Below are 12,741 nucleotides of genomic sequence, written 5' to 3'. Positions count from 1 at the left end.
AATCCTTTTCCTTTTCATCACAATTGTGTTCTCTGATACCATTAGTCAGCGATGAGCTAATTAAAACGATTCTGCTTAAACAGAGCGGTCTAGAGTGATGTTTAGATTAGATTAGATTACTTACAGTGTGGAAACAGGCCCTTCAGCCCAACAAGTCCACACCGACCCGCTGAAGCGCAACCCACCCATTCCCCTACATTTACCCCTTACCTAACACTACGGGCAATTTAGCATGGCCAATTCACCTGACCCGCACATCTTTGGACTATGGGAGGAAACCGGAGCACCCGGAGGAAACCCACGCAGACACAGGGAGAACGTGCAAACTCCACACAGTCAGTCGCCTGAGTCGGGAATTGAACCCGGGTCTCAGGTGTAGTGAGGCAGCAGTGCTAACCACTGTGCCACCGTGCCGCCCATGTTATAATGCTGATTGAGGATTTTCTCCATCAGATGGTAATTCTGATAAATCCCAGAGCTCCCGGTTATTGTAATCAGGGTAATCCATTTCCCAGGATCTGAAATGCCGTTATAATGTGCAAGGGGTCATGTTAACATTGTAGTCCTTGCAATGAGGTCATCAAGGTTGACCTCAGAAAATATGAGTTCCCCAACTGGGGCTGTTAAGCTGGTCCAATCAGGGAGCCCTGATTGACAGATAAGAACAGGAGTGTTAGACATCCTGAGAGCTGGCTTTGAGCAAACTGGATCAGTGTCAAGGACTCTCCACATGTAAATAAAGGGCGAAATGGTGACTTGGTGATGGGATACGGTCCTCTGTTGAGTTATTTTAGTGGCAATGAGAGAAAAGCACACTCCTGCTAAAATGCACTCACAACAGTTATCTTTGAGTTGGGTTAAGCATTTCTGGCATTGTGCTGTTATTTGGGAAGCTTGGCTCATTTGATCCTGCCGTTGAAGTCTCGGCCCAGGAAAGAAAGTATTATTTTTTCTGGGCAAGTGATATTGGGGCAGATAAAAAGCAATGAGTAATCCTTCTGACTGCTTGCAGACCCACAGCATTTTCAGTTATTAGGAGCCTAACTTTCACTGAGGCACCAGATATTAAAACCTTTCAAGAGTTAATGTAGTGGACAGCGAAGAAGGTTACCTCAGATTACAATAGGATCTCAACTAAATAGGGCAATGGGCTGAGAAGTGGCAGATGGAGTTTAATTTAGATAAACGCAAGGTGCTGCATTTTGGGAAGGCAAATCTTAGCAGGACTTATACACTTAATGGTAAGGTCCTAGGATGTGTTGCTGAACAAAGAGACCTTGGAGTGCAGGTTCATAGATCCTTGAAAGTGGAGTCGCAGGTAGATAGGATAGTGAAGAAGGCATTTGGCCTGCTTTCTTTTATTGGTCAGAGTAATGAGTACAGGGGTTGGGAGGTTATATTGCGGCTGTAGGAATAGGTTAGGCCATTGTTGGAATATTGTGTGCAATTCTGGTCTCCTTCCTATTGAAAAGATGTTGTGAAACATGAAAGGGTTCAGAAAAGATTTACAAGGATGTTGCAAGGGTTGGAGGATTTGAACTATAGGGAGAGGCTGAACAGGCTGGGGTTGTTTTCCCTGGAGCGTCGGGAGATTGAGGGGTGGCCTTATAGAGGTTTACAAAATCATGAGGGGCATGGATAGGATAAATAGACAAAGTCTCTTCCCTGGGGTCAGAGAGTCCAGAACAAAAGGGAATATGTTTACGGTGAGAGGGGAAAGATATAAAAGAGACCTAAGGGACAACTTTTTCACACAGAGGGTGGTACGTGAATGGAATGAGCTACCAGAGGAAGCGATGGAGGCTAGTACAATTGCAACATTTAAAAGACAGTTGGATGGGTATATGAATAGGAAGGGTTTGGAGGGATATGGGCCAGGTGCTGGCAGGTGGGACTAGATTGGGTTGGGATATCTGGTCGGCATGGTCAGCTTGGACTTAAGGGTCTGTTTTTATGCTGGACATCTGTATGACTCTATGACATAGTGAAGGAATATTATGATTCCAAGAGTCCTCTAATTCTGAGAAGTTATTGGGTTTACTCAGCAACTCAAGAACCAGTCTAGTTTGTGGAATGCGTAGCTCTGGTCGTACCGATTGTGAATACCAACGTGTCTGTTCACCTTTGTGGGAATTTTAAACAAACTTTTTTTGCAGCTGGATAAATACCCAATTCCTTTCATTGAGGATTTACAACCAAAGTTCAGAGGGGGTGTCCTTCATGAAGCTGGACATTAGCTATGTGTACCTGCAATTGCTTTTAAATGTGGATTCCCAAAAGTATGCTACAATTATTACCCATAAGTGTTTGTACCAATGTACGAGCTTGTGCAATTTTTAAACGGACCATGGAGAACATTTTACAAAGTTCACCCCAGGTCGCCATTTATCGAGATGATGTCCTAATAACATGGAAGATCAATAAGGAGCACTTAGAGAATTTGGATGTGGTACTTCGATGTTTCTCCCTGGTGGGCTTACACCTTAGAAGGGAAGTATGCATGTTCCACATGTCCCAAGTGACCTAGTTGGGCTACAGAGTCAACAAGGCCCATTAAAAGTGGGGGCTATCAAAGGTGCCCCTGCTCCCATATCTGTACCGGAATTTAGATCTTTCCTTGGGCTGGTGAATTATTATGAAAAGTTCATACATAACCTGGCTTCCATTCTGGTACCTTTGTATCAATTCTTTAAAAAGGCCAGCCTTAGAAATGATTGTGTAGCCAAACTGCAGCTATCATCCACTGAGGTGTTGGTATAATATGATCCCATGGAAGATCTAGCATTGACATGTGATGTCTCCCCATTCAGCACTGGTGTAGTATTAGCTCATAGGTGGCCCAATGGAGAGGAATGCCAAAAAAGCGTATGCATCCAGGGCTTTAGATACTGTTGAGTGTAAATGTCCCCAGATAGAAAAGGAAACATTGGCAGTCATATTTATGAGTAAGGAAATCCTACCAATACCTTTATAAATGTAGATTTGTAATAATAATAGACCACAAACCACTGCTAGATGTACTTAAAGAGGACAAGGTGGTGCCATCCTGGTGGTGAATTCAGCAGTGGGCTCTAATATTAAGTGCGTTAAGTGACAAGTTGAAATAGTGTAAGGCAGGCCAAGTAACAAACATGAGTGCATTGAGCTGCCTCCTGCTGGCAGATACACCACTGGAAGAGTCTGTAGTTGTTTTAAATTTTCTGGACACACTTCCAGTCTCAGCTAACAATATCAGACTTTGGACCCAGCAAGATCCAGTCTTGGCAAAACTGAAACAGCTGGTGGTAATGGTGGAAACCAAAGAGCCATCTCAACCAGAACTGAAACCTTTTTGGACCCAAAGAGACCAGATCACAGTAGTGGATGGCATACTATTATGAGGAGCAAGCGTGATTGTCCCAAAGAAAGTTCGTTGCCAGATACTGGCTGAACTCCACCAGGGTCAGCCAGGGGTTTCCAAAATGAAGATGTTGATTATAATTTATGTCTGGTGACTGGGATTGAATGCAGACATAGCTGTGTTGGCGGGGCAGTGCCCAGAGTGCCAACAAAATTTTTTAGATTAGATTACTTACAATGTGGAAACAGGCCCTTCAGCCCAACAAGTCCACACCGACCCGCCGAAGCGCAACCCACCCATACCCCTACATTTACCCCTTACCTAACACTACGGGCAATTTAGTATGGCCCATTCACCTGACCCGCACATCTTTGGACTGTGGGAGGAAACCAGAGCACCCGGAGGAAACCCACGCAGACACGGGGAGAACGTGCAAACTCCACACAGTCAGTCGCCTGAGTCGGGAATTGAACCCGGGTCTCTGGTGCTGTGAGGCAGCAGTGCTAACCACTGTGCCACCGTGCCGCCCATAAGGGCAAAGATTACTGCCAGCTCTCCTGCTTATGTGGGAATAGCTGGCTAAACCCTGGACTTGGTTACTTATTGGCTATGCAGGTCCTCTCATCGACACAATGTTCTTAGTTATTGCGGACACCCATTTGAAGTGGCTGGACATGCACAGAATTCATTCGTTAAACACGGGGACAACGGTAGAAAAACTCTGTGATAATCTTTTGCAATAATTGACTCCCACCTTGGCGGTCACAGGTAATGGGCCATTGTTTCTCAGCAGGAAATTTTGAGTATTTCATAAAGTCAAATGGTATTCAACATACAGATCATTCTGGTATAACGCATGTTTGATTAACACAAATTGACTAAAGACAAATTGTGGATGTTGCTTGGATAACGCAAACTTTATACTGAACAGATATAGCAATTTTCTATTAGCGATCTTGTACAGCGTGATTTTCTATAGCAGTTCCCATATTACAGTTTTCTGTAACATGAGGAATGCAACTGTTGTGTTATAGCAGAACGACCTGTATAAGGACAGCTCCATAATATCCATCATCCAATTATCTGGCAGAAAGAGCAATCCAAACGTTGAACGCAGGCTTAAAGAAATAGCCAACAGTTTCACTAGATACCACTCAAAAAACTGTGCAACAAATCCAGCCAATTTTTAAAAGTAGCTGAAAGAAAACCAAACAAGTTACTCCCTTCCTATCTTCAAGCAGGATGGTAATTCTGCAAAAATCACAGAGTCTGTACAACAACAACTTGCACAGATGCAATGCATTTAATGTAATAAAGGTGCTTTGTGAGCAAAATTAGTCACCAAGTTATATGAAGCGACATTAGGCAGGTAGTCAGAGATTTGGTAAAAGAGTGGAGTGTCTTAAAGAAGTTAAGTGAAGTAGGGAGGTGGAGAAACTTAGGGAGGGAATTCAAGAGTTTAGGGCTGAGACAAAAAGAATAGGCGCTAATGGTGGAGTGATTAAAATTAGAAATGTCGGAGTGGCCAGAATTGGATAAGTGCAGATACCTCGATAGGTTATGGGGCTGAAGGATTTTACATAGATAGTGAGCGATGAAGCCACAGAGAGATTTATAAACAAGGAAGAGGATTTTAAAAGTGACATATTGCTTTCTCAAAAGCCAACATAGATTGGTGAACACAGTTGGATTCAGAAAGGAATCCTTGACTTTAGGAGTACAACAAGTGTTTGTTGAATAGGAAATCCTGACATAGATTCTTGCTTCCAGTGGCTGAGGAATTCCTGCCAGAGACATGGTGTGGGTTAAAACATCTAAAGGAACCTTGAATATGGTCTCTAAAGTTTAGCAAATCCAAGAAAAATAGTGAGAAAACACCTAGAATCTTCATTGTGTTCACTGACCTAACCAAAACATTTGACTCCATAAACTGGGAGGCTCTGTGGATTGTGTTCGAGAGATACGTCATTGCAATCGTGCAATTGTTTCATGATGATATTGTCATTTATATGAATAAATTGGATGTGAGTATAGGAGGCATGGTCAGTAGGTTTGCAGATGACACCAAAATTGGTGGTATAGTGGTCAGTGAAAAAGGTTATCTCACATTACAACGTGATCTTGATCAGATGGGCCAGCGGGCTGAGGAGTGGCAGATGGAGTTTAATTTAGATAAATGTGAGGTGCTTCATTTTGGAAAGGCAAGTCAACAGGACAGGACTTATACAATTAATGGTAGCAACCTGGGGAGTATGGCCAAACAAAGGGACCTTGGGTGAAGGTCCACAGTTCCTTGAAAGTGGAGTCACAGATAGTTAGGATAGTGAAGAAGGCATTTGGTATGCTTGCTTTTATTGGTCAGTGCATTGAGTACAAGAGTTGGGAAGTCACGTTGCAGCTGTACCGGACATTGGTTGGGCTGCGTTTGGAATATTGTGTGCAATTCCAGTCTCCCTGCTATTGGAAAGATGTTATGAAACTTGAAAGGGTTCGGAAAAGATTTGCAAGAATGTTGCCAGGGTTAGAGGGTTTGAGCTATAGAGAGAGGCTGAATAGGCTGAGGCTTTTTTCGGAAGCTGAGGGGTGAATTTATAGAGGTGTATTACATTATGAGAGGCATGGACAGGGTGAATATCAAAGTCTTTTTCCCACGGTAGGGTAGTCAAAACTAGAGGACATAAGTTTAAGGTGAAAGAGGAAAGATATAAAAGCGACCTAAGGGGCAACTTTTTCATGCAGAGGATGGTGTGTGTATGGAATGAGGAAGTGGGGGAGGCTGGTACAATGATAACATCTAAAAGGCATCTGGATGGGTATATGAAAAGGAAGGGTTTAGAGGGATATAGGCCAAAGTGCCGACAAATGGGACCAGATTAATTTAGGATATCTGGTTGGCATGGACAAATTGGAGCAAAGGGTCTGTTTCCATGTTGTACAACTCCATGACTCCATGACTATTATTGTGTGGAGTGGGAGATGTGAAACAGCTGCTTTAAAAGTTCAGACCAGGATCAAGGCTGTGAGGTAGCACACATAGTTTTTATCAAAAACCTGACAGTGGTTATTCACTTTATCAAAGTGATGTAATCTACCCTTTGCTGTCATTGTTAATAGCACTGAGATGGATAACTCTTTTCAAGTTCAGTCAGCTCTATGCGAGAACCAAATTGACCACTTTGGATGACCTAGTGCATGTGAACGGAGGTAATGTCATTTCCCCCTGCAAACCTCTCTCGATCTCTGGAATTCTCCGTAGAATAAATTCTGGATTAGCGGTGCTAGAAGAGCACAGCAGTCCAGGCAACATCCGAAGTGCAGCGAAATCGACGTTTCGGGCAAAAGCCCTTCATCAGGAATAAAGGCAGTGAGCCTGAAGTGTGGAGAGATAAGCTAGAGGAGGGTGGGGATGGGGAGAAAGTAGCATAGAGTACAATGGGTGAGTGGGGGAGGGGATGAAGGTGATAGGTCAGGGAGGAGAGGGTGGAGTGGATAGGTGGAAAAGGAGATAGGCAGGTAGGGCAAGTCCGGACAAGTCATGGGGACAGTGCTGAGCTGGAAGTTTGAAACTAGGGTGAGGTGGGGGAAGGGGAAACGAGGAAACTGTTGAAGTCCACATTGATGCCCTGGGGTTGAAGTGTTCCGAGGCGGAAGATGAGGCGTTCTTCCTCCAGGCGTCTGGTGGTGAGGGAGCGGCAGTGAAGGAGGCCCAGGACCTCCAAGTCCTCAGCAGAGTGGGAGGGGGAATTGAAATGTTGGGCCACGGGGCGGTGTGGTTGATTGGTGCGGGTGTCCCGGAGATGTTCCCTAAAGCGCTCTGCTAGGAGGTGCCCAGTCTCCCCAATGTAGAGGAGACCGCTTCAGGAGCAACGGATACAATAAATTATAGTAGTGGATGTGCATGTAAAACTTTGATGGATGTGGAAGAAACTCTGTCTGTCTGTGAATGTTGCCAAAACAAAATGTCAACATCAATCAGTCCCAGTCAGTCAAATATTGTACCTCCCACACACGTTGAAACAGACACTCTGGAATATGTTGAGCTGTTCCAAAGTTGTGTAGCCACATTTCTCAAAAAGTCACCATTGATGAGGAGATCCAACAATATATCAGCACTGCCTGTTCAGCCATCTACAAATAACACAAACAATTATTTGGCAAAAGAGACCTCTGTAGGTCAACAAAAGTCCTAGTTTGCAGTGCAGTGGTTGCTATCATAGTCTTGCACTGTGATGAGACTAGAACTGTGTATAAGTGAGACATGACAGCATGACAGAAATTGCACCAGCAATGCCTCCTCCAATAGGTGGGCCAGCAAACAAATGCAATGCTGTTTACGAGGCTTGCTCTGCAAGCATTCAGCCAATAATTCTGCAAAACCAAATCTAATGGACGAGACCGTGTCTGAAAGGTTGAACAGTGTCTCTTTCCATTAGGTTCTGTTTTCTCAACTGTCAAACAGCTAGTGTTCCAGGAACAACAGAGGAAATGTGACAGTCACCCTGAACATCTCTTTGAAGTGCAGCAGCATTGAAAATATGTGACTGGGAGGGACTTGTTATCAATCATTCAAACTGTTAATAATTTGTAAATCAAGGTACATCATGCTTCACGTCCAAACGCTTTGATGCTGAACCAAAGTTGCAGTAGAGAAGAAAAAGAAACGAAGAAAATCTTGAACTCTGGGTCACACTGTTCATAGGGCATTCTTTCCCACTGGCCCAAACATCTACAGACCAAGAATTGACCTATTTAGTCATAAGTAAATACGTGCAACTGCTCTGAGGTTCCACACACTGCAATTAGCATACGAACCCTGTTTGCAGCTTTGACTTGTATTTCCAGAAACTGCTGCCACACAGGGACCTTGGAGATTTTGATAACTAAAGCTAGGTGATCAGGACTTGGTGCAAGTTAAGACATAGTTAAAATTTCACATGATCTCAAGTTTACAGTTTTTTTTTAGATTAGATTCCCTACAGTATGGAAACAGTCCTTCGGCCCAACAAGTCCACACCGACCCTCCGAAGAGCAATCCAGTCAGATCCATTTACCCCTAACACTATGGGCAATTTAGCATGGCCAATTGACCTGACCTGCACATCTTTGGACTGTGGGAGGAAACCAGAGCAAACCCACGCAGCCACAGAGAGAACGTGCAAACTCCACACAGACAGTCGCCCAAGGCTGGAATCAAACCTGGGTCCCTATTGCTGTGAGGCAGCAATGCTAACCATTGAGAGTTGAAGGAATATCTTTAAGGAGGAAAGAGAAGTAGAAGTGGAGAGTCCAAGAACAGGAGAAAAATGAGATAGTTGGTACTTTGAATGCAGTTACTTGTTTTTATAAACTGAAAGAACTGCAGATGTTGTAAATTAGACACAAGAACATAACTTGCTGGAAAAGGGTCACTCAACCCAAAACATGAACACTGACTTCTCTCCACAGACACTGCCAGATTTGCTGAACTTTTCCAGGAATTTTGTTTTTGTACATGATTTTAACCCTTGTTTTAATTCTGTTTCTAATTTAGTCTACATAATCTGCCAGATTTCTGATGTTTGTACATTTGTCGAGCTTGCAATCAATTGTGTGCTGTTAGCTTTTGAAGAATGGTTTATTTAGGAACATTCCCTGTATTCATTAAAAATGCCAGTCAGAATTGTTTGAAAATTCAAACACATATTTCTCCAAAGAATGCACTAGGAATGAGAATATAACATAGAAAATTTATCCACTCATCTTCAAGGGGAATTGCTTTAGCTGCACCAGATTACAGAATAATTCATTGTCATGAGAGCATAATTTTCACCCCATGTGAAAATGCCTGCATTCTTGTTGAATATGTTTCTAAAAATGCAGAATAAATATGTTTCAGAAATAGAGGTCAGAAAGAAATTGTGCTTGCATATAAACTGGGGTGCATGCCCAGCTACCTGTTAGACCAGCCAACAGATTCAAATCTGCTAATCTGATTACACCAATGCCACCAGATAAGTGTTGCAGCGGAAGTCTCTGAAAACTGTTTCCTCTAAATGTCATGCATAAGAAGCACATTCAAAAGAATTAGTTTAGCTTCTTAAATACTTTATTATTTACTCAGTAGTTGTATCATTTCATTTCATGCAATATTATCTTACTTTAAAATAAACCAGACTATAAAACAGGCATTAGATATTTCAACTTAAATGCCAGGAGAAAGAAAAGGTGGGTGAGGCATCTAATGGCTGGACAATGTGCTGCGCACCATGCGACTCCCATGTTAAATGTGTTTTTGCTTTCTGTTAGTTTTCAATTAGTGCAATGTTGCCATCTTCTGCCTTTTCGCCCACATGATGCTTGTTGAACATATTACGCATAGCATGGTAGGAGACCATTCAGCCCATTGTGCCTGTGCTTGTTGTTATGGACCAGGCCACACCACCTCAAAATATTTTCAGAAGGTAGCCTGGATCCTACATTTTCTTATTTTAAAGGCAGATGATCTGTAGCGGGTGTTCCAAGCATGATGCAACTGATGCAACAGAATTTATTTAAATACTGCAGATTTTTAAAATTAGATTACTTACAGTGTGGAAACAGGCCTTTCAGCCCAACAAGTCCACACCGACCCTCTGAAGAGCAACCCACCCAGACTCATTCCTCTACATTTATCCCTCCACCTAACACTACAGGCAATTTCGCATGGCCAATTCACCTAACCTGCACATCTTTAGATTGTGAGAGGAAACCGGAGCACCTGGAGGAAACCCATGCAGACATGGGGAGAATGTGCAAACTCCATACAGACAGTCTCTGGCGCTGTGAGGCAGCAGTGCTAGCCAGTGTGCCACCATGCCGCCCGGGTTGAAACATGAACAAATGAAAGCAGAATTTAGAATAACTTAACCATTGGAAAACCAACCGACCTGATACAGTAACTATTATTAATTACAGAGGAACCTTGATTATTCGAACAAGATGGCGGCCACTGTTCCATTTGGATAATTGATTATTTGGATAATCGATTTTAACTTAACCAAGGGAAGCCATCCTGATCTAACGCTGTGCTCTACTGGAGAATTTGTTTAATTCTATAATTTTAATGTACAGAGTGCAAGAGGGGACACAGATTTCACATGATGAACAAAATAAAGCAATGATAACACGAGAAAACTTTTGAAAAATGCAGCAGTAGTTAGCATTTGACAAGGAGTGGTGAAGACAGCATTAAGCAAGATCCTGAACAATTTCTATGATCACCAAAGCATTTGTCAGTTTCTGGGAACTGAGTCTCACAATAGAAAGACAGAAGCACTGTCTCACGCATGCGTTTATGTTCTCAGCCATTTTTTTCATGAACGGCTCAGTAAAGTGACAGGAATACTGTAAAATAGTGACTTTTGCAAAGGGCTGTGTAATAACCCTTACTTAAAAAATATCCAGTCACTGATGCTTGAGCTGCTTGCGTTTCTTTGTTTTTATCACTGTTTTCACATGTTTTTCAGTACTGGTAAATTGAATGCACTTACCTCTTTGATGTAACGTTTTTGCAGGACCTTGGAATGTTCTTCAGATAATCCAAAATTTGGATGATCGATATTTGGATAATTGAGGTTCCTCTGTCACTTTCCCAATACAATAATATCCTATAAACACACGCCTTGGCAAAAAGATAAAATCAAACACAGATTCTTAAAGGCAGGAAGGTACAAAATCCAGAGAGATGTTAGAGAAAGTCACAGGAAAATCCTTTACTGAAGCTTGCAGCTGGTCTGGACACACACATCGTATGGGACAACAACAAAACTAGAAAGCTGGAACTGAGAGAACTGCCCCCTTCCCTTCCATTGTTAAACTGTTAAACATCCTAGACCCCTCGGCACCCCTTCCTTTACGATCTCTCGTCAAAAATACCAGGAAAAAATAACCTTTTAAAGTGACAGTATTGTCACATAGTTTGTTCAAAGAGCAATCCACCTGATTCTACCTTTTCTCTGTGAGAAACAAAACTCACAAATTAATAAATTTCAGTCCGAGTCAAATTCTGAAGCAGCGAATTTTATTGATGCGTACTTGCAAGAATGGGTGCCTAATGAGTGAGCACCTTGATCTGAGGGTTACATTCTGATTTATACAGTTCAGCTGTGTCTCTCAGTCCTTCCCTTTCACCCCATTCGTAACTTTTGCTGGAGCGCGTAGTCTATCACAAACTCTAGCTTCACTCCGCCTTTGTCTAGCTTCTCTCCGCCTCTGGTAACTTCTCCCATTACTCTAAGCCTGTCGCTCCTTACTCTTATTTATCTTATTCCTTATATATGACTATCCTGGCATACTTTGCTGTCTTTGTGCGATCATTCAGCCGAACTAAATCCATCCATTGGCCACATCCTTCCTGTGACTGGCACACTATTCTCCTGTTACTGGTACATCCCGCTACACGGTCACTCTGCCCTATTTGTCATAAATAAATCTACCTGTTTTCGCTTCTTCTGTTTTCCTATGCCTGGTACATCCTGCTCCACAATTGCTCTGCCTTATTAGTCATAGATAATTCTACCTGTTTTCACTTCTCACTGTTTAGTATTTGCATGCGCAGCCTAATTTTATAATGTAAGCTTTTGCAGAAGCAACACCTGTTCCCTTATTCTGTACAATTTTAACCCTATACCTTACATTCTCCATAATCGTGTAACTTCTCCCCTTTCAAGTATTTGTAGAATTTTTCTTTTGAAAACTACAGTCGATCCTGTATCTGCCACTTGATCAGATCTTAACCATCTCTTCAGCAGTTGTTGCATAAAAACATTTTCCCCATGTTGCCTCTGAATTGTCTGTGAATCTCCCGTGATCTACCATGCAAGCAAAAGATTAGGTCAGATGAACTCAAACCAATTTACAACGTTCTCCCCGTGTCTGTGTGGGTTTCCTCCGGGTGCTCCAGTTTCCTCCCACAGTCCAAAGATGTGCGGATCAGGTGAATTGGCCGTGCTAAAATTGTCCGTAGTGTTAGGTAAGGGGTAAATGTAGGGGTATGGGTGGGTTGCGCTTCGGCGGGTCGGTGTGGACTTGTTGGGCCGAAAGGCCTGTTTCCACAATTTAAGTAATCTAATCTAACCTAAAAAAAAGTTAAGAATATAGGTTTCAGTTCATGAGATTTAGACTGCCATCAGCATGCGCATTCAGTTGGCAGAAAGCCTGATTAACAAATTTGAATTATTGATTGATCAACTGATGGATTCTAATGTGTTGAAGCAGACTGCTTGATTTAAAATATTGAAGAAAAACTGTGCTCACTGGGCAAAGGTAGCAAGGGCTATGGAACAAGGTGAGTAAATAGGAGTTGAGATGATCTAATTGAATGACGAAAAAGCTGCAAGTGCTGACTGGCCCACACAAGCCCCATGGTGAAATGGGGCTGTTGG

The 12,741-nt window shown here is 42.6% G+C and overlaps 1 long non-coding RNA gene across 1 annotated transcript in view; it reads right to left on the bottom strand.

The window, feature by feature from the left end:
* The window catches only part of LOC132825162 (uncharacterized), a 29,043-nt gene extending 18,069 nt beyond the window's left edge, over nt 1-10,974 (bottom strand). Inside the window, exon 1 of the long non-coding RNA XR_009645761.1 lies at nt 10,849-10,974. This is a non-coding gene — a long non-coding RNA (uncharacterized LOC132825162). The remainder of the gene's footprint in view (nt 1-10,848) is intronic.
* Nucleotides 10,975-12,741: the final 1,767 nt, after the last annotated feature.

Source organism: Hemiscyllium ocellatum, chromosome 20 (assembly GCF_020745735.1).
Source record: "Hemiscyllium ocellatum isolate sHemOce1 chromosome 20, sHemOce1.pat.X.cur, whole genome shotgun sequence".
Classification (NCBI taxonomy): domain Eukaryota; kingdom Metazoa; phylum Chordata; class Chondrichthyes; order Orectolobiformes; family Hemiscylliidae; genus Hemiscyllium; species Hemiscyllium ocellatum.
This window is presented reverse-complemented; position numbering and strand designations above follow the sequence as displayed.